Here is a 19,769-nt window from a genome sequence, read left to right as displayed (position 1 = left end):
AGTGTTCCCAATGGTGGGGGAGTCCAGAACTAGGGGTCATAGTTTGAGGATATGGGGTAAACCTTTTAGGACTGAAGTGAGGAGAAATTTCTTCACCCAGAGGGTGGTGAATGTGTGGAATTCACTCCCACAGAAAGTAGTTGAGGCCAAAACATTTTCTGATTTCAAGAAGAAATTAGATATAGTTCTTGGGGCTAAAGGGATCAAGGGATATGAGAGGAAGGGGGATCAGTATATTGAATTCGATGATCAGTCATGATCAAAGTGAATGGCAGAGCAGGTTCGAAGGGCCGAATGGCCTACTCCTGCTTCTAGTTTCTATGTTTCTATATTTCTGTGAGAGGATCCCCCAGATGCTCGGAACCGCAGGTTGTCTGTCAACATGAGGTTGGTTTGAACCTCCTTGCTCACCAGAGATGGATGGGGGATGCCAGCAAAGTGACTCAATACCCCATCCAGCTCTCACATTGGCAGTGAATTGTCACTTTAATACTAGCTGTAACCTGTTTATTTTAATGCTGTCATTAACACACAACAAAAAAAAATCAAGACTTCCAAATTAATTCAGTCCAACTTGGTCAAAACTATTAAGGTTTCTTATTTTTCTATTTCTACTAAATTATTTTATTTAAGAGGCTGAGAATCACCTGCTTGCCTGTGGTTTCCTGTGTGGATAAAATCTGGCATGTCTAATACAGCGAAATGCAGAGTTACTGATTGATGTGGACAAGGTTCCTAAAGAACCAAACACTCAGCATTTGAAAGAAACGATCTCACAAAACCTTGTGGGGGAAGCTGCACCTTTTAACCGGGTATTGCTCAGATGTTTAGAACTGCCAGCAAACAGCATTGTTCAGCATCTAAGAGGTACTCTACGCACCCACACCGGAAAACTCAAGATTAACCTTTAAAGGTCGCTTTTATCAAATTGCTTCCTGACCCATTCTCAGCCATATTGGGAACTGCCCATTTTGTTGTCATGATGTGGAGATGTTGTCTGGCAGGCTTTCTGTCTCTCTCCCTCTCACTCTCTCTTTCTCTCTCCCTCTCTCTTTCTATCTCCTCTCTCTCACACCCTCTTTCTTTCTCTCTCTCCCTCTCTCTTTCTCACACCCTCTCTCTCTCCCCCCCCCCCCTTTCCCTCTCTTTCTCTCTCTTTCTCTCTCTCTTCCTTTCTCTTTCTATCTCCTCTCTCTCCTTCCCCCTCTCTCTCTCCCTCTCTTTCTCTCTCCCTCTCTTTCTCACACCATCTCTCTCTCTCTCCCCCTTTCTCTCTCCCTCTCTCTTTCTCTCTCCCCCTCTCTCTTTCTCTCTCCCCCCCTCTCTCTCTCCACTCTCTCTTTCTCACACTCTCTCTCTCTCCCTCTTTCCCTCTCTTTCTCTCTCCCTCTCTGCCTCTCTCTTTCTCCTCTCTCTCCCTCTCTCTTTCTCTCTCCCTCTCTCCCTCTCTCTCTCTCTCTTGTGGGCAGCATGGTAGCACAGTGGTTAGCACTGCTGCTTCACAGCTCCAGGGACCTGGGTTCGATTCCCGGCTTGGGTCACTGTCTGTGTAGAGTTTGCACATTCTCCTCGTGTCTGTGTGGGTTTCCTCCAGTTGCTCCGGTTTCCTCCCACAGTCCAAAGATGTGCAGGTTAGGTTGATTGGCCATGCTAAAAATTGCCCCTTAGAGTCCTGAGATGCATAGGTTCGGGGGAATTAGTGGGTAAATATGTAGAGACATGGGGTAGGGCTTGGGTGGGATTGTGGTCGGTGCAGACTCGATGGGCCAAATGGCCTCTTTCTACACTGTAGGGTTACTATGTTCTGTGTTTCTCTCTCTCCTCTCTCTTTCTCACACTCTCTCTCCCTCTCTTTCTCTCTCCCACTCTCGCTCTCCCTCTCTCATACACTCTCCCTTTCTCTTCCCCTCTCTCTCTCTCTCCCTCTCTCTTCCTCTCTGTGGACCAGAATGTGGACCACACAACTCCTTGAGCCTGTTCCACCATTCAGTATCATCATGTTTGATCTTCTGTCTCAACTACACTTTCCCGCCCACTCCTCATAACTCTCAATTCCCCAACAGATCAAAAATGTGTCTATCTCAGAAATATATTCAGTGATAAGGGTATTCACAACCCTCTGGGGTTCGAGGGTTCCAATGGAGATTCATAATTCTCTACATGAAGAAATGTGGTTTCATCTCAGATTAACCCCTTAAACTAAGAGATGTCCCCTCCCCACGTTTCCACATTCCCCACCCAAGAGAAACAACCTCTCAGTGCCTACTTGATTAAGTCCCTCTCAGAATCTTGTGTGTTTTCTTGTTTATCTACTGTATCAACACTTGTCTGTGCATGTACGAGGTAAGTTTTTTTTACACAGAGGGTGGTGGGTGCCTGGAACTCGCTGCCGGGGGAAGTAATGGAAGCAGATACGGTAGTGACTTTTAAGGGGCTTCTGGACAAATACATGAATAGGATGGAAATAGAGGGATATGGTCCCCGGAAGGGTAGGGGGTTTTAGTTCAGTCAGTGCAGGCTTGGAGGGCCGATGGGCCTGTTCCTATTCTGTAATTTTCTTTGTTCTTTGTAACTTTATTTTCCAAACTAAAAGTGTCTTTATAATATTGCTTCTTTTATATTTCTATCAACAGCACCGATGATTGATGTGATGTACAATTCTAACACTTTACCATTTTAATCTTTTCTTTCTGTATGCTGTAAGTAAAAAAAAGAGAAAAACAATAAGTTCAGAAAAAATCTTGTACATTTCAATGAAATTGCCTCTCATTCTGCCATCCAAATGTGTGTAACACAGAATTTACAGTGCAGAAAAATGCATTCAGCCCAACTGGTTCATGCCAGTCTTTATGCTCCACACGTGGCATCTCCCTCCTTAATTCACCTCACGCCATCAAAATATCTTTTTTCTCTCTCCCAAGAGTTTATCTAACCTCCCTTTGAAAGGGTCAATGCAGTTGACCTAGGCTACTATACATGGTAGCAGGCTCTGCATTCGTAGAATCCTACAGTACAGAAGGAAGCCATTCGGCCCATCGAGTCTGCACTGACCACAGTCCCACCCAGACCCTATCCCCATAACCCCATGCATCGCCCCTAGCTAGTCTCCCTGACACTAAAAGGGAATTTAGCATGGCCAATCCACCTAACCCCACACATCTTTGGACTGTGGGAGGAAACCGGAGCACCCGGAGGAAACCCACGCAGACACGGGGAGAACGTGCAAACCCCACACAGACGATGACCCAAGCCGGGAATCAAACCCAGGTCTCTGGCGCTGTGAGGCAGCAGTGCTAACCACTGTGCTGCCCTCCATTCTAACCACTCTCTGAGAGTTTTTAGAAAAATATCCTGCAAGTTCCGTAATTTGTGAATTAAAAATAGAAAATTGCCAGAAATACCACAATTGGTCAGCCAGCATCTGAAAGAAAAGAAAATAGTTACTTTTTAGGCGTGGTCCTTAATTAGAAGCAGAAACATACATTTCATGTGGCCAGTTCATGTACAGTGTATCTCTGGAAATATTCTCTTCATATTTCCATTGTGTGGAGTCATGCAAATAAACCAGTTTAATGCCCGGAAGCAAGCCAAAACATGAGACTAATTGTCTTGTGATTCTAGTACCTGCTGCCTATTCCTCTCTTCTATCTCTTTTGTCACATCCATTGTCCTTTATTCCTGATGGCATGCGTCGCTGTTACATCACCCGGAAATGCCACCTATCACCAGAAGCAAAGGAGAATTAATTAATTTTACAAATGAGTAATAATTGCACTTAAGTAAAGGACTCTCCCATAAGGTTTTCTGTATTTGAATGCAGTACCGCTCTTGTCTTCAACATTTATACCGGCACAGTGGCACAGTGGTTAGCACTGCTGCCTCACAGCGCCAGAGACCCGGGTTCAATTCCGGCCTCAGGTCACTGTCTGTGTGGGAGTTTATGCATTCTCTCCGTGTCTGCGTGAGTTTCCTCCGGGTGCTCCGGTTTCCACCCACAGTCCAAAGATGTGCGGGTTAGGTCGATTGGCCATGCTAAATTGATCCCAGTGTCAGGGAATTAGCAGAGTAAATATGTGGGGTTGCGGTAATAGGCCCTGGGTGGGATTGTGATTGGTGCAGACTCAATGGGCCTGGGTGGGATTGTGATTGGTGCAGACTCAATGGGCCTGGGTGGGATTGTGGTTGGTGCAGACTCGATGGGCTGAATGGCCTTCTTCCGCACTGTAAAAAAGAAATTGCTACAGTACCATTTATCAAATCACTGAGTGAATATCTTCAATAATGCCATTCGATCCATCCTATTTCACAGAACCAGAGAAACGACAGTGCCCCATCAGAGCATTCAACCATCTCTTGCACCATTCTACACTCAATGCCCTTCACATCTTGCCCAATCCAGTCCATGTGTAGGTCACGTCAATTTTATTAATGTCTTTTCCTTCATCGATACAGTGCACCTTTGGATGAATTGCCACTAGCAACAGTTTACATACATTAATGAGCTCTAGAGCTGTTCCTTGGCTTATTGTTACAAGCACCCTGTGAATGATGTTGTGTCATACAGAGCAGGAAAGCCCCAGCTTCGATCATCGCTCACTGCTGAGTAAGCTAATCTCATCTGGCTCAGTGTTGGTGGTTAGTGAAGGGGAAATTAACTAAGATTTCAACTCATCATTGTGATCCAGTAACCCACATTGTAAAATGCCTATGTGTGGATATGAATAAGGATGGGATTGTGCGCTGTACCAAGAATGCGAGATGGGTTCAGTTGAAGAAAACCCTTCAGCCCATTTGATCCCATCCTTTCTTAAAGCCAACTCGATCTACTTTGGCATCCAGCAGATTGTTATATAAGTCAAGTGTCCTAGGTTCAATCACCCTTGGAACCCTTGGATCCCTGGGAACCCTTATTAATTTTGGAGCTTCCACAATGATGGTTGGAAAATAACCAATACTCACTGTATTTGTTCAGACACTAATTCCATGATATGGGTGAGGTACCAGAGAGCTAAGGAGCTACCAGTGCCTCTGGCGCCGAAGGTGAGCATGAATCATTGCTTTCAGGTGAGTAGAGATGAGTGAGTTAAAACTGTGCCAAAACATGAGTAACTTTTTATATCTGTAGCATGCACTCAGCAGAAATTTGCAGTTTTAAGTGAATCCAAATTTAGCATGGGATCCAACGTCAAGATTCATTACTTCCTGCAATTTTGACATTGAGTCACAGTTTTAAACTTAAAGACGGCTGCAAGATGAACTAAGAAACCCTATTTAATGTTACACTCAGAGGAAGGTTGGTTCAGTTTCCACAGATATTCCGCACAAGAAGCAGTCTACCTTGTGTCAGGAGAAGCGTATCCTGAATGTGTCTCAAAGCCAGCAACCTACAATAAAACAGACGGAGGTTCAGTCACTCCATCAATAACGTCACCCATTGTGGTGAGGAACAATGGAGAAATTGACAGGATTACACACTGCCTGCAGCTTAACATGAAGGAGGCAAAGGTGGAAATCGGTGCGACGCCCACTGTTCTGCCAGCGAGTCTTAATCCTTACATGCATGTCAGAATCCTTTAATTCAGCAGGATTTATACTGCTGACTTTATAGCTACCCCAAAATTAGGTGGTGTAAATAGCATTGACCCACATTTTTCTAGAGTGAGGCGTCTCACCAAAAGCACCCTCAGTAGAACTTTCCACCTCGCCCTTCAGCTTGAAAAACTTTTGTGCTGCAACTGGGGAAGCGATGGCCTAGTGGTACCATCACTAGACTATTAATCCAGAAACTCAGCTCATGTTCTGGGTTCGAATCCCGCCACGAGGCAGAGGGTGGAATTTGAATTCAATTTTTAAAAAATCTGGAATTAAGAATCTACTGATGACCATGAAACCATTGTCGATTGTCGGAAAGACCCATCTGGTTCACGAATGTCCTTTAGGGAAGGAAATCTGCCGTCCTTACCTGGTCTGGCCGACATGTGACTCCAGAGCCACAGCAATGTGGTTGACCCTTAACTGTCCTCTGAACAAGGGCAACTAGATGGGCAATAATGCTGGCCCCAGCCAGTGATGCCCTTGTCCCTTGACTGAATAAAACGAAACTTGCTGGAACATGAGATACTGGATCTTGGTGAATGATGGAACCAATTATCTCCTGAACCAATGAGATTGAAAGAAAGAGAAAGAAACTTAGGAATTACGGTGAATGAAATACTCCTGGAGGAATGGGGGGAGGCTAGCAGGCCCAGAAATCTCTGGGCCTGCTAATAGCATTTAAATCATATTAAAATGAGCTTTTGAATACATTAGGCAGCTCCGTGCTGATTTCTGGTGCGGAGCTGACAGCGCCAGAAATCCAGCACTTGGAGACACGCGGAAGCCATGGGCTCCCGCAGCCTCCTCCTTGAGGTTCCTGGTCCTCTGTGCTGCAAAAGCAGCGCAGCAGAATGGGAGAAACGCACCCCCCCCGCCTTCCCCCGCCGCCATTCTCTCTGAAAGACAACGTAGATTGGTTGCACACTGACAAAAGCCACTTTGGGATTTTTTTTCCCTCGCTGACACCTCCTGTTTCCTGCCGCTCTCGTTTCTGCAGCAACTCCACTCATTTCAGCGGAGTTCCGGATTTCGCAGCCGTGTGGGAGTTGATCATAGAATCGCCCCAACACTGTGGTGCTGTCTACCTCCTGAGTTGTGCCCAGTCAGGTTTGCAAAATTCCAGAAAACCCTTCCACACCCCATGCCACGCACATTCCTCCCATTTTCAGAAACTACATTACACACATGGTACAATTACACAGTTATAGATTAAAATTACTTCTGGTGGCTTATGGTTTTTAGACTGTCAGGGGTCTAACCATAATTATCTCCCAGTCAGACATAACTGTCACAGATCAGCAATTCATCTGCTCCTCGTTTAGAGCCTGGACTTTGTTCCAAGTGTGGAGAAGAAAGGAAGAATGTGCATTTATATAGATACTTCCACAACCTCAGAATGTTCCAAATGTTCCAAAGGGCTTTACAGATAATGACGTACATTTGAAGCATTCTTTATTTGTCAGAAATGCAGTAGTCAACTCGCACACAGCAAAGTCCCAGAAAACACAACATGATAGTGACCAGGTAATGTGTTTCAGTGATTGAGAGGTAAATATTATCCAGGACACTCCTGTGTTTTTATTGGAAAGGGTGCCTTGGCAGGTTTTACATTCACCCAAAAAAGAAGACAGACCCTTGGTTTAAGGTCTTCTCTGAAAGTTGGTACCTTTGTGTGTGCAGTGTTCCCTCAGTGCCACACTGTTTTAAAGTTTATTTATTAGTGTCACAAGTAGGCTTACATTAACACTGCAATGAAATCACTGTGAAAATCCCTTGGTTACCATACTCCGACGCCTGTTCGGGTACACTGAGAGAGAATTTAGCACAGCCAATGCACCTAACCAGCACTTCTTTCAGACTGTGGGAGGAAACCAGAGCAACCGGAGGAAACCCAGGCACTGGGAGTGTTTGTCTGAATTCTGTGCTCAAGTCTCTGGGGTGGGACTTGAAGCTACAACCTTCTGACTGAGTACATTTTATGAATGAATCATACCCTTCTGTTCCCAGCACGATGACATTCTTTATTGAACCACATTGTTTTATCCCCAATTTCATTCCCAATTTTTTTCCCCAATTCTATCCAATGTTACCCTCCAAGTCACGGAATATCCCGACATGGATATTTTTCACTGTTTCTCAATGGTCATTTGGGCAAATTCCTGCAATACATTTACAGCGCTGTGGGAATAGTTTGATCACACAGGCTGGAATGTTTCATTACAAAGACCCTGAACTACTTTCCCAAAGGCAACTAGGGATGAACAGTAAATTCTAGCAATGCCCGTATCCTTGTCAGATATTGTTAGAGCTTTTGCAACCATTAAATATGTACATCATACTTGATTGAAGTGTATGCAATTATAAAGAATCTAGATAGAGTGGATAGAGGGCTTAATTCTCCTTGGTTGAAGAGTCCTTATTTGATTCGATTTGATTTATTATTGTCACACCTATTGGGATATAGTGAAAAGTATCGTTACTTGCGCGCTATACATACAAAGCATACCATTCATAGAGTACATGGGTTGAAGGAAAGGAGAGGGTGCTGAATGTAGTGTTACAGTCATAGCTCGAGTGTAAAGGAAGATCAACTTAATATAAAGTAGGTCCATTCAAAGGTCTGATGGCAGCAGGCAATAAGCTGTTCTTGAATCAGTTGTTACGTGATCGCAAGCTTTTATATCTTTATTCCGATAGAAGAAGGTGGAAGAGAGTATGTCCGGGGTGCATAGGGTCCTTGATTATGCTGGTTGCTTTTCTGAGGCAGCGGGAAGTGTAGACAGAGCCAATGGATGGGAGGCTGGTTTGCGTGATGGACTGGGCTACGTTCACGACTCTCTGTAGTTTCTTGCGGTCTTGGTCAGAGTCGGAGTTAGCAGAGGCGTAGATATAGAGTTAGAGGTAAGAAGTTTGGAGGGTATTCAAGGGAGATTTTCTTGCCTAGAGGGTTGTGGGGATCTGGAACTCATTGCCTGAAAGGGTGGTAGAGCAACCTTGATAAAATTTAAAAAGAAATTTGATGTGAACTTGAACTGCATGACCTTGGCTAGGATCCAGTGGGTGAAAGTGTGGTTAAGACAACTTCGACTGAGGCTTTCAAAGGGGAATTGGAGAATTATTTGTCGGGAAGATATTGACAGGGCCACGAGTCATTGCAGATTACTGTCAGTCAGCACCAAGTGGTGCATTCTCCATGGTGATGCTTCTACCAATCAGAGCACACTTACCAACTAATCAGCTTTTCATACAGTATAAATCGTTTCTAAAGTTTATTTACTGGCGTCACAAGAAGGCTTACATTAACACTGCAATGAAGTTACTGTGAAAATCCCCTAGTTGCCACACTCAAGGCACTTGTTCGGGTTCACTGAGGGAGAATTTAGCATGGCCAACGCACCTAACCAGCACATCTTTCGGACTGTGGGAGGAAACCAGAGCACCCGGAGGAAACCCATGCAGACACGGGGAGAACGTGCAGGCTCCACACAGACAGTGACCCAAGCTGGGAATTGAACCCGGGCCCCTGGCACTGTGAGGCAGCAGTGCTAACCACTGTGCCACCGTGCTCCCTTTACATTTGGTATTCTTGTGAATTTTCCTGATAAGTGCAAGATGAAAAGCTTTGACAAATAATATCCCTTTCTTAGCAATACTCAAGTTTTGTACAGGCAAATGACTATTTCTTCCATTGCTGGTTGTACAGTAATGGCAGCTGCATTATTGAGGGGCATCCACGCGTTGTACATGTGGGTGGTCGCGTTACTAGCAAGCGTGAGGGTCATTTTCAATCATTTTCCTTCCCAATTCTCTCTCATTCTTTGCCCTCCCCTTCTCATCGGCACCCATTGAATCCCTCAGTGGAGAATGGGGATGGAGCCAGCCATCAGCACCATGTCCATTATTCATGTGCTACCTCGATGGCAATTGCCCCCATCAGTCGTCAAGCACTTCCAGCCGGTGACACCCTGCTGCAAGCAGAAGCTTTACACATTTCTCCCACCCTGACCTGGAGCAGAGGGCGGAAGCGCTGAGGTCACTAATAACTCCCTACCGCACCCCAGCTGAGGCCATCGCCATCAGCCTATACTTCAGGACTTAGCTTATCATCTCACCTGCTTTGCTGCTTTTTTTCACTGTTACCTCTCCCTCTCCCAGTCCACAATGAGACCTAGGCAATACAAATGTACAAATTTCTCCTTTGCAATAATCAATGACTCTCCTTTCTTAGGTGGCAGGAGATGTGCTCTTGTGGAGTAGAACAGGTCTAGCTAGTTTACCCGTCTGAATGTAACGTGTTGTTTTGCATTGTGCTGAGTTTTTTGATGCTATATTCATTCATTCACCATATTATGCAACACTGACAGCTCTGAAAGGTCATTCGACGTGTCTGGTTCGTGCCAGTGTTAATGCACCATATGAACTTCCTGTCAATCTTTCTTCACCTCCTCCCAGCAACATGACACCAAAACAAAATACTGCAGGTAATGGAAATCTGAAACAAAATCCAAAATGCTCAGCAAGTCAATTAGCATTTGCATAGAGAAATTTGATTTGATTTGATTTATTATTGTCACATGTATTGGGATATAGTGGAAAGTATTGTTTCTTGCGCGCTATACAGACAAAGCATATCGTTCATAGAGTACATAGGGGAGAGGGAAAGGAGAGGGTGCAGATTATAATGTTACAGTCATAGCTACGGTGTAGAGAAAGATCAACTTAACATCAGGTAGGTCCAGTCCCTGATGACAGCAGGAAAGAAACTGTTCTTGAGTCAGTTGGTACGTGATCTCAGACTTTTGTATCCTTTTCCCGACGGAAGAAAGTGGAAGAGAGTATGTCCGGGGTGCATGGGCTCCTTGATTATGCTGGCTGCTTTTCCAAGGCAGCGGGAAGTGTAGACAGAGTCAGTAGATGGGAGGCTGGTTTGTGTGATGGACTGGGTTTCGTTCACAACCCTTTTCTTGCAGTCTTGTACAGAGCAGGAGCCATACCAAGCTGTGATACAACCAGAAAGAATGCTTTCTATGGTGCGTCTGTAAAAGTTGGTGACAGACGTAGCTGACGTGCCAAATTTCCTTCGCCTTCTGAGAAGGTAGAGATGTTGGTGGGGTTTCTTAACTATAGCATCCGCATGGGGGGAGCAGGACAGGTTGTTGGTGTTCTGAACACCTAGAAACATGAAGCTCTCGACCATTTCCACTTCATCCGTGTTGATGTAGACGGGGCATGTCCTCCACTACATTTCCTGAAGTCGATGACTATCTCCTTAATTTTATTGACATTGAGGGGGAGATTATTGTCGTCACACCATTTCTGTAAAAATTGGTGAGAGCCGTAGTGGGCATGCGGAATTTCCTTAGCCTCTTGAGAAAGTAGAGGCGTTGGTGTGCTTTCTTGTAGTGCAATAGTGCCGATTTAACAATAATGGTGAAAAAAAGTGATAATGCTCATTTGAGAGGAATGAAACAGTTTATTTTTATTTATAACATACATAGATATTCTAGAAATGCCAGGCGGGCAAGTAATACACAAATGATTAAAGAGGAAACTGTATCAGGAAAAGCATTTAACAAGTAATTTTTTAAAATTGCAAATCAAAATGTAATGGCTTTCTCAATGTCATTGACACAGTTATTAACATTCATTTCCAAGTGATATCCTCATTGTATCAACAATCCACAAATCTTCAGATTCTTCCCCATCATGGAACATAATAAGAACATAAAAAGTTTATAGCACTTAGGTAACATAGGAACAGCAGAACTAGGAGGAGGTTAGGCCATGTTGCCCCCTCAGAGGGTTGGCTGTTGAGCAATCTGAGCAGCCTCACAACAAACAGAGGCCATTCCTGATGCTGCAATATGAAGGAGAGCTGAGAGGCTTCAAAGAGCCAATTTTTTTAATCATGAAAGTGCAACAATGGGAGGCCTGGTGATCGGGGCACGGGTCATCTTCTGCTGACAGAACCATTGCTGCAGGGCATCTGTGGATTGTTGATACAATGAGGATATCATATAAAATTGAATGTCAATAATTGTGTCAATGACATTGACAAATTGCCGCAGAGCTAACTTTTACAGATGCACCGTAGAAAGCATTCTTTCTCGTTGTATCACAGCTTGGTATGGCTCCTGCTGTGCCCAACTTCACAAGGAAAAGGTCATGAACGTAGCCCAATCCAGCACACAAAGCAGCCTCCCATCCATTGACTCTGTCTACACTTCCCGCTGCCTCAGCAAAGCAGCCAGCATAATTACGGACCCCACGCACCCAGGACATTCTCTCTTCCACCTTCTTCCATCGGGAAAAAGATACAAAAGTCTGAGGTCACGTACCAACTGACTCAAGAACAGCTTCTTCCTTGCTGCCATCCGACTTTTGAATAGCCCAACCCTGCATTAAGTTGATCATTCTCTACACCCTAGCTATGACTGTGACACTACATTCTGCACTCTCTCCTTTCCTTCTCTATGAACGATATGCTTCGTCTGTATAGCGCGCAAGAAACAATACTTTTCAGTGTGTGTTAATACATGTGACAATCATAAATCAAATCAAATCAAAATAAAAATCAAATCATTGTCATTGGTGAGCCCCTCCATGGGCCAAGGAGCAGCCAGAAAGGTGAGCATCCACTCTCTCCCCTCAGATACCCCCTTCTCTCTGAGCCCACTGAGAAGCTATCAGGGTGTATTGGGCTCTTTCCCCAAGCAGTGGGAAAATTCCTAATGGGCGGCAGAAGTAGTTCTTCATTGGGCAATCAATTGCCTCAATGCTGCAGAGGTTCCCACCACTGGGATTATGCCATGGTGGTAGGTGGATGCGACCTCTCTCCTCACGGCATCCCCCTCTATGTTAATAGTGGGTAGATCATGTTGTTAAAGATAATAAAGAAAGCGAATGGAATGTTGGCATTTATAGCTAAAGGAACAGAATATAAAGGTCAGGAAGTATTGTTGCAACTATGCAAGGCGTTGGTGAGGCCGCACCTGGAGTGTTGTGCACAGTTTTGGTCCCCTTATTTGAGGAAAGATGTAGTGACATTGGAGGCAGTTCAGAGGAGGTTTACTAGATTGATTCCAGAGATGAGGGGTTTGTCGTATGAAGAGAGATTGAACAGTTTAGGCCGATACCCTCTGGAATTGAGAATAATGAGGGGAGATCAAATTGAGGTATACAAGATGATAAAAGGTATGGATAAAGTAGATGTGGAGCGGATGCATCCTCTTGTGAGACATTCTAGGACGAGAGGTCATAGTCTTAGGATAAGGGATAGCAAATTTAAAACAGAGTTGAGGAAAAACTATTTCTTCCAAAGGGTTGTGAACAAAGAACAAAGAACATTACAGCACAGGAACAGGCCCTTCGGCCCTCCAAGCGTGCACCGACCATGCTGCCCGACTTAACTAAAACCCCCTACCCTTCCAGGGACCATATCCCTCTGTTCCCATCCTATTCATGTACTTGTCAAGACGCCCCTTAAAAGTCACTACCGTATCCGCTTCCACTACCTCTCCCAGCAACGAGTTCCAGGCACCCACTACTCTCTCTGTGAAAAATCTGCCTTGTGCATCTCCTTTAAACTTTGCCCCTCGCACCTTAAACCTATGCCCCCGAGTAATTGACTCTTCCACCCTGGGAAAAAGCTTCTGACTATCCACTCTGTCCATGCCTCTCATAATCTTGTAGATTTCTATCAGGTCTCCCCTCAACCTCCGTCGCTTCAGTGAGAACAAACCAAGTTTCTCCAATCTCTCCTCATAGCTAATGCCCTCCATACCAGGCAACATCCTGGTAAATCTTTTCTGTACCCTCTCCAAAGCCTCCTCATCCTTCTGGTAGTGTGGCGACCCGAATTGAACACTATATTCCAAGTGCGGCCAAACTAAGGTTCTATAAAGCTGCAACATGACTTGCCAATTTTTAAACTCAATTCCCCGGCCGATGAAGGCAAGCATACCGTATGCCTTCTTGACTACCTTCTCCACCCGCATTGCCATTTTCAGTGACCTGTGTACCTGTACACCCAGATCCCTTTGACTATCAATACTCTTAAGGGTTCTGCCATTTACTGTATGTTTCCTATCTGTATTAGACCTCCCAAAATGCATTACCTCACATTTGTCCCGATTAAACTCCATCTGCCATCTCTCCGCCCAAGTCTCCAACTGATCTATATCCTGCTGTATCCTCTGATGGTCCTCATCGCTATCCACAAATCCACCAACCTTTGTGTCGTCCGCAAACTTACTAATCAATCCAGTTACATTTTCCTCCAAATCATTTACATATATTGCAAACAGCAAAGGTCCCAGTACTGATCCCTGAGGAACACCACTTGTCACAGCGCTCCATTCAAAAACGCACCCTTTCACTGCTACCCTCGGCCTTCTTTGACTGAGCCAGTTTTGTATCCACCTTGCCAGCTCACCGCTGATCCCATTCGACTTCACCTTCTGCACCAGTGTGCCATGAGGGACCATGAATCTGTGGAATTCGCTACCCCAAAGTGCGGTGGATGCTGGAACAGTGAGTAAATTTAAAAAGAAGTTCGACAGATTTTTAATTGGTAATGACTTGAAGGGTTATGGGGAAAAGGCAGGAAAATAGGGAGAATATAAACCATGATCGAATGGCAGAGCAGACTTGATGGGCCGAATGGGTGGCACGGTAGCACAGCGGTTAGCACTGCTGCTTCACAGCTCCAGGGACCTGGGTTCGATTCCCGGCTTGGGTCAATGTCTGTGTGGAGTTTGCACATTCTCCTCGTGTCTGCATGGGTTTCCTCCGGTGCTCCGTTTCCTCCCACAGTCCAAAGATGTGTGGGTTAGGTTGATTGGCCATGCTAAAATTGCCCCTTAGTGTCCTGAGATGTGTAAGCTCGAGGGATTAGCGGGTAAATATGTAGGGATATGGGGGTAGGGCCTGGGTGGGATTGTGGTCGGTGCAGACTTGATGGGCCAAATGGCCTCTTTCTTCGCTGTAGGGTTTCTATGATTTCTAGGATAATTCTGCTTCAATATCTTATGAACTTATGAGCTTATAAAGCTACGCTGATGATGGGCTGATGAAGAACCACTTATTAAGAGAAATGGTTAGGACACTGAGAGAGAGTGAAAGATCTGTAATGCTGCCTCATGTGAGTAAATCTACTGTCGTCCATTTTTCAGTTACAATTCCACCCAAAACCTAAATAATTACAACAAGACTCCTTTACTTTGACCAACATATCATTTGACTTCCTAATTGCTTGTTGTACCTGTCTGCTAATTTTAACTTCAAGCTTTGACAAATAAAATTTGAGAGTGCTGGAAATCTCTCAGAAGGTCAGGAAGTATTGGTAGTCATGATGTGGAGATGCCGGCGTTGGACTGGGGTGAACACAGTAAGTAGTCTCACAACACCAGGTTAAAGTCTAATAGGTTTATCTGGAATCATGAGCTTTCAGAGCGTTGCCCCTTCATCAGGTGAATAATAAGTCAAATCAAATCAAATCAAATCATTGTCATTGGTGAGACCCTCCATGGGCCAAGGAGCAGCCAGTAAGGAGGGCATCCACTCTCTTCCCTCAGATACCCCCTCCTTTCTGAGCCCACTGAGAGGTTATCAGGGTGTATCGGGCTTTCTCCCTAAGCAGTGGTGGCCCCTCTTTAAGTGGGCAACTTTATCCTCACTTGATGAAGGGGCAGCGCTCCGAGAGCTCATGCGACCAAATAAACCTGTTGGACTTTAATCTGGTGTTGTGAGACTACTTACAGTATCGGTAGTGACAGGAAAGGTGGGTTAATGTTTCAAATCCATGGCCTTTGGTGATAACTGCTGCCGGACCTGGAGAATCTTTCCAGGACTTGCTGGGTTTTTTTCATTTCTGATTCGTGGGCTGGAATTCTCCGATCTCGCCCGCGGCTGGGATTATCCGGTCCCGCTGCTATGAGCAGAGATTTGGCTGAGCGCCAAATTCTCCATTCTTGCTGGCAGCGGGGAGGCCGTGGACAGGATCGGAGAATTCTGCCCACAGGCTTTTATCTTGACCACTTAAAGAAGTTGGTGTTGTTTTCCACACACACAAATATAGAGCAACCTGACTGGTGGCCAGGAAAATACTCAAGTTATCATGCACTTTGGAAAAAGAATGACATTAGCTGACACTCCTATCAGGTTGGTATTCCTATCCTGGTATTACAGTGGACACTGCAGCATAGGCTGAGATTCGGATGGTTAAAAAATAGGCTGGTAAAAGGTTGGGTCATTTTTTTCAAAAACTCCTTCTTCAAGCTCTTTTGTTGTCTGGGGTTTTCTGTGGAAACCAGAGTCTCTCATTACAAATGATTAAAGCTCTTTGAGTAAATTGTACTGTTAAGTCCCAAAAATCTTGAAGAGCAGTTTCGAGGCCCAGGGTCACAGCCAAAAGAATGAGGGTTAATGATCAGCGCGAGGGGTCGCAAAGACAAAGTGATTGCACGATGCGCCCTGGAATCTGGATACTAAGTGGCCTTCAAGGATGCTTTCCGGCACTTTGAATAGGATTCAGTTTGAGAATTCAATTATTGGGCGGGAATTTACAACCTCACTCCTCCCCAAACCATAAAATCCCACCCGAGGTCAACAGACCTTCCCATTGTCCGCCCCTCGCCATCTCAAATTCCCGTGGCGGGCGGGGCGGTAAATCTTTGGCCAATGCTTCCATGTAATCCATCCCCTGGTCTGATCACCACATGTGGGTTGAAGCAGAACGCGAATGCGGAGCTGACCAGTATGTGTGACTCATGAGCAGGAAACTGAGAACCACATTTGTGATGACTGTCTGTGTGGAATCAGAGAAAGGAAGCATTCTCCCCTCTCAGAACCATAGAATCCCTACAGTACAGAAGGAAGCCATTCGGCCCATCGAGTCTGCACCGACCACAATCCTACCCAGCCCCTATTCCCATAACCCCACATATTTATCCTGCTAATTCCCCTGACACTAAGGGTCGGTGGCACAGTGGTTAGCACTGCCGCTTCACAGCACCAGAGACCCAGATTCGATTCGCGGCTTGGGTCATTGTCTGGGCAGAGTTTGCACGTTCTCCCCGTGTCTGCGTGGGTTTCCTCTTGGTGCTCCAGTTTCCTCCCACATTCTGAAAGATGAGCTGGTTAGGTGCATTGACCTGAACAGGTGCCGGACTGCGGCAACTAGGGGAATTTCACAGGAACTTCATTACAGTGTTAATGTAAGCCTTACTTGTGACTAATAAATAAACTTTAAAAAAATCTTTACTGTCAACTGATCGCAGTCTTTGATCTAGTTGGCAGAGCAACACCTCTCTATTCATGGTCTTATGCTTGACGACCTCATTTATGGATTTTCCCGCCCCAGGATCTCCATGTTCTCTTCCTACCTGCACCCATTCCCATTCTGAATCCAACACATCCACCAGTATTGACAGAGGTGAGCAGCCACCATTCGGAAAAGTGATCATCCAGTTACCTTTCAAAGGGTTCATTGCTGAGGCTAATTGTTCAAGTTGCCTTGGCCACCTCAGCACAGAATGGCGATTGTACCAAAGATCCTCATGACCTGTATAGCTCAGGTGCATTCAGCAAGTAGGCCACCAATGGGGATGATTTATGCTTTGATTGCACCTTCTTTGTTTCAGGTGTTCATATTACAAGACACTGGAGAAGGTGCAAACAAAAACCAAAATTACTGGGGTGATATCAGAACTGAGAGGCTATCAGGAAAACATGCTTCTTTGCACAAAAAAAGAGAAGACTGAGGGGTGACCTAATTTAAACTTTATGCAAGAGTTTTGACAGGATAGAGGTAGGGAATGTGTTTCCACTGGGCAAGACCAGAACTAGGGGCCATAAACACAAAACAGTCACTATTAGTCCGATATTTAATAAAATTCGGGAGAAACTTCTTTACCCAAGAGAGTGATCAGAATATTAAGTTTATTATCACTCAGGGTAGTTGAGGTAAATAGCATAGATGAATTTAAGGGGAAGAGGATGTTAACCAACTGGATAACAAGGACACTTATGCCAGACTGCTATTTATTGACTACAGCTCAGCCTTCAACACCATTATTCCGACAAAACTCATCTCCAAACTCAGTGGCTAAAGGCTCGGCTCCTCCCTCTGTGACTGGATCCTAGACTCCCTAACCCACAGACCACAATCAGTAAGGATAGGCAATGACACCTCCTCCACGATCATCCTCAACACCGGTGCCCCGCATGACTGTGTTCTCAGCCCCCTACTATACTCCTTATACACTTATGGCTGTGTGGCCAAATTCCCCTCCAACTCGATTTTCAAATTTGCTGATGAAACCACCGTAGTGGGTCAGATCTCAAACAATGACGAGACAGAGTACAGGAAAGAGTCTCTTCAAGCTACAGACAATTACTGCAAAGTAGTTCCAGCTTTATTACTTTATTTATTCTTTGTTCATTGGATGTGGGTGAGTATGTATTGCCCATCCCTATTTGCCCTTGAACTGAGTGGCTTGCTCAGTCATTTCAGAGGGCATTTAAGAGTCAGCCGCATAGAATCCTACAGTGCAGAAGGAGGCCATTTGGCCCATCAAGTCTGCACTGACCACAAACCCACCCAGGCCCTATCCCCATAACCTCATGCATTTACCCTAACTAGTCCCCCTGACACTAAGGGGCAATTTATCATGGCCAATCAACCTAACCAGCACATCTTTGGACTGTGGGAGGAAACCGGAGCACCCGGAGGAAACCCACGCAGACACGGGGAGAACGTGCAAACTCCACACAGACAGTGACCTAAACCGGGAATTGAACCTGGGTCCCTGGTGCTGTGAGGCAGTAGTGCTAACCGCTGTGTTACTGTGCCGCCCACGTTGCTGTGGCTCTGGAGTCACATGTAGACCAGACCAGGTAAGGACGGTGGATTTCCTTCCCTAAAGAACACTGGTGAACCAGATGAGTGTTTACAACAATTGACAATGGTTTTATGGTCATCATTAGACTTTTAATTCCAGATATTTATTGAATTCAAATTTCAACATCTGCCATGATACACTGTTCCCATAGCTCAGTTAACTTTGTACCAGATTTAAGACATTTGCCTCAAAATGTTGAAGGTATAGGAAGATATTTATTTTACACAGCGAGTTGTCACGACCAGGGATGTACTCCCTAAACCTGCCTCACTCGTAATTTTCACAAAGGGAAAGGATGTAAACTTGACTGGAAACCATTTGCACAACAATGGGTTAAGGACAGAGGAATGAGACTAACTGGGTTGCTCCATCAAAGGGCTAGCATAAACACAATGGATCAAATGGTCCCCATCTGAGTTGGATTATTCCAATAATTATTCTATTTATTTCCAGCAGTGCCCGCCCCTGCGTCTTTCTAACATGACTCATATCTCGTGTTTGAAGAGAGAGAGGAATTTAAAAGCTTCTTTTCTTCCTGTTAGGATGCAGTGGAGGTAGAGCGTCTGTTATAGTTCAAATGGTACAAAGCAGCTAAAGCAGCAGAAGTTGGGCTGCAATAACTTCAAAGGCAAGCATTTTTGGTGGAGCGAGTTTTAAAGGTGTATATGCGACGATCATACATTCAAAACTATAATTTATTTTGACTCGCATTTCTGTCACTATCTTTAATTAAGCAAACTCTGTAGATGAGAACATTTGGCTTACCAGCCAGAAATGAGAGACACCCCGTAGCCTTTAATCTTGTGGGAGATTATTTTACAACCCTGACTGCCCTGGGTCATGTTCTTAAGGCATTGTTTTACAAGCAGACTTTTGAAGAGTAAAGCTGATGCATGTTCCCGCTGTTCTTCCCTCCTTTCTGAAAGTGCCGACTCTGGCTCCCTTTGTGCCAGATGCCCCCCAGTATCATGCCCAAAATACCCTTTCCTCTGTATGCCATTGCACTAAACATTGGGCGTGAAGAGACATCTTGGTCAGGTCTGCGCATGCACCCAGACATTGGGCAGCACAATGGCACAGTGGTTAGTATTCCCACCTCACAGCGCCAGGGAGCCGGGTTCGATTCCAGCCTCGGGTCACTGTCTGTGTGGAGTTTGCACGTTCTCCCCATGTCTGCATGGGTTTCCTCCAGGTGCTCCAGTTTCCTCCCACAGTCTGAAAGATGTGCGGGTTAGGTGCACTAGCCATGCTAAATTCTCCCTCAGTGTACCT

Source organism: Mustelus asterias, chromosome 11, assembly GCF_964213995.1.
Source record: "Mustelus asterias chromosome 11, sMusAst1.hap1.1, whole genome shotgun sequence".
Classification (NCBI taxonomy): Eukaryota; Metazoa; Chordata; class Chondrichthyes; order Carcharhiniformes; family Triakidae; genus Mustelus; species Mustelus asterias.
Note: the sequence above shows the minus strand (reverse complement) of the source record.